This window comes from Saccopteryx leptura, chromosome 1, assembly GCF_036850995.1.
Source record: "Saccopteryx leptura isolate mSacLep1 chromosome 1, mSacLep1_pri_phased_curated, whole genome shotgun sequence".
In the NCBI taxonomy this organism is placed as follows: Eukaryota; Metazoa; Chordata; class Mammalia; order Chiroptera; family Emballonuridae; genus Saccopteryx; species Saccopteryx leptura.
The window spans coordinates 278482892-278486238 of NC_089503.1; positions in this window are offsets into that span (position 1 = coordinate 278482892).

Consider the following 3347-nt stretch of genomic DNA (forward strand, 5'->3'; position numbering starts at 1 on the left):
ATCATTTGGTAATGTATATAATGTTTAGTTGTATTTCAAATCATGTTTTATACCTTAAGCTTACACAATATATATGCCAAATATATCTCAACAAAGCTGGAAAAAATATAATAAAATGTAAAATATGTAATTCAGATGTAAAGAGAAAAAAATTCAATGACCAATATTTGTTTACCAATTCTTTCCTCTGATGCACCCATAGAAGGCACTCTTAATTCCTGATGCTGTCTGCTTTCTAGCATTTTCTTGCATCTTTGTATAGTTACCATCTTTCTCCTGACACTACCTATCTGATCTTTGATGTTGAGTCCTTTTCCCCTTACACCCTTTGCATATTAATCATAGCTATTGAAATTGCCTGTCTGGTAATGCTAACATCTGTGTCATATCTGAGTCTGGATTGATGACTGCTCTGTCTCTTCAGACTGTTTCTCCTGCCTTTTGGTTTGCCTTATAACTTTGTTGCTGTTGAAAGCTTGATATGTTGTTAGGTAACAGGAGCCAAGACAAATTGGTCTTTAGTATGAAGATTCATTAATGTTACTGGGAGTTGGGCTGTATTTAAATTTTTTTGTTTTGTACCAGAAACTTCAAATTCCCCCCGAGCCCTTGTTTTTGACCTTGGCATTTTCCTTCATATTGTCCCTCAGTAAGTTGTGTTTATAGCCTTTTCAGCGGTATACCACCGTTGCTGTACTGGTAACATATTGGTGTGGTGCAGGGTGTCAAAGAGGAGCCTAAGTCTTGGCCTTTTACCTGGCTTGTCCTGGGGGTCTGGCCTTCATGTTTCTGTCCCTCTTCCCGGGCACAGCTTTGATCCTGCTGCTCCTACGTCTCCTGCCTGCAGCCTTCACTATCTATTATCTTGGTGTCCTCTCCTTTCTGCTGACTAGGGAGTTTTCCCCCTCTAGGTAAGAGGAAGGCTAGAGTGGGTGGGAAGAGAGCTGAGTTCCCTTCTCTCAGTTGTGTAAGTGTTCAGTATTGCCCTCCGGGGAGCTGTCCTTACTGGAGAGTAGGCCTTATGGGGCTAGGAAAAGGGACCTGGGAGGGTTTCACAGTGGCTATCCTCCTCCTGTCAGAGCTTTAGGGGAAAATTTCTCAGATCTTCAGACCCATCTTATGAGAAGACGCTGGCATTTCTAAAGGGAAAAGTTCCCCAAACCACGTCCCTATGACTGCTGCCTCCAGGAGTGTCTCATGTGTATATTAGTCCACACTCAACCTGTAGTTAAGTGTTGATTAGCTATGGCACCCGAGAACTTTTGCTCCAGGTAAGCAAGTGGCAGGTATTATATCTCTTTGGATATACTTGTCTCTAGATTTTGAAGTGGCGTGTTACCCCCTGACCTTAGTTCTCTAAGTCCAAGAAAAGTTATTGAATTTTGGTTTTTCCAATATTTCTTGCTGCAACGAAGGGATTGGTAACTTCTAAGTTCTTTATGTATCAGAGCTGAACATGTGCTTTTTTACTAAGACTCACTACGATTGGAAACACAGGAAATAGGAGTCACACTGAGGATTTGTCTTCTTGTATTTAGCTTTGAGTCGCTGAAATCAAATAAAGACCCCAGTGTAATCTATACTATGCATAGTGTGTACTTTGGGAGGTATTTTGGCAGGAGTTTTTTGAGGAATGAATGATTTATGTTGTGGTTAAAAGTAGGACTTGACAAGAATAGGCTAATAAAGACATTGTAGGAGAATTACACAGAATAGCTCACAGCACTCATAAGAACTGAGCTGGAAATATTGTGTCTATAGAGTACATTTGGACTGGGGAACATTCTACCACATTCCGTGGTCAAGATGGGGTCACTAAAAGATTTTGTAAGGATAACAACAAACATGGACAATTAAACCTAGCAGTAACATTGGATAAATTGACATTGACACTGGGCTGATTGTATCAAGCTCAAGATTTGTTGTCTGACTAGAGATGAAAAGGAGAAATTGTGAAAGACTATAATATTTCAATGATAAAATCGGAAATATAAGAGGTGAGTCTGGTTTATAGCACCAATGGTGTGAAATACAAAAGAGCTCACAGCAGAGATTAGATTTCAGTGTCATTAGATTCTGGAGTCATCTGCATGGAGGCTACAGCTGAAACTGAATAGAGATGTGGTTGGTCTCTGCAAAGAACAAGAACTAGGGTGAGAACCTTTGGGATGTGTGAATTTAAGAGAAAACAGAGTCAGCAGTGGGAAAATCAGAAAAATGAGAGTAAAACCAGGACAAGATGTTAAGGTAATTAAGATAAAAGATAACCCTTCTTTTCTTTCAGTTTCTGTCTGGCCCCTGGGAACAGACTGAGCTGTACGAATCCATCCAGTCCTGACAAAAGAGAAGCTTCCAGTATAGCTTGGCCCGAATGAATTGCTTCTTGCCAGAGCTTTACATGAATTGTTTTTCTCTTGAAATAGATACAAGGAACTAGTCAAAAGCATTTTGGCTGCAAGAGTCAGAACCCCACCCAGCTAAGGGAGATCAAGGGGAACTGACTGACCAGTCATGGGGAGGGGGCGAGTCAGCATAGCCTCTTCCCCTCCCGTCTCAGCTTCGTCCTGCCTGCCAGTGCTGTCCTGCCCCCGGCGGGCACCCTGTCTGCCTGCACCTGCTGGCTCACTGCTCCATGCCTGGGGGGCCTCAGAGGAAGGGGACATTGATGATGAGATACCACACCCCCTGCAAGGGTCCTGGGGACCAACTCTCATGGACAGCCAGGGACCCACCCCCATCTTCGGACAGTCTCTGTGATGGGAGGGGCAGGAGGGTGAAGTGCTAAGAAAGGAAGACCTTGGTTCAACAAAGTGGGCAGTTCTCCAAGAAAGGGAATGTGGGCCATTGGCTAGATGTCTGCAGGTGCTGTTGGGCCTGACAGCATCCCCTTCCTTACAGGTAGAGGTGGGCCTCACTGGTAAGGCATGGTTTCCATGGCTCCTGACTCCTAGGCAGGAGAGGTGTATCCAACAGGAAATAGTTAGTAATTACTAGGTATGTGTCCGTATTTATGAGATAATGCCCCATTCTTAGAACCTAACTAAGTAGGAGAGTAATTTGTGGTAGCTATAAAACTGTGATGAGAGCCAAATTTAGTATACGTAATTACCATGACCTCAGGGGTATGCAAAAATTTTATCCGAGTCAATATACAACCTTTACAACAGATCTTTGGATATCAGTATAGTATGGATGTGCTATATGTATATGTGTATAATCAGGAGCTTTGCACTTGGTATTTACTGGTTTGTTTCTCGCACTCATTGCATGGTCAGTGTCTAAAGGAAATCAGGGCATGTTCGGTAAATTTCTTCTATATCTATAGCAACAAGGCAGTTTTCATCAAG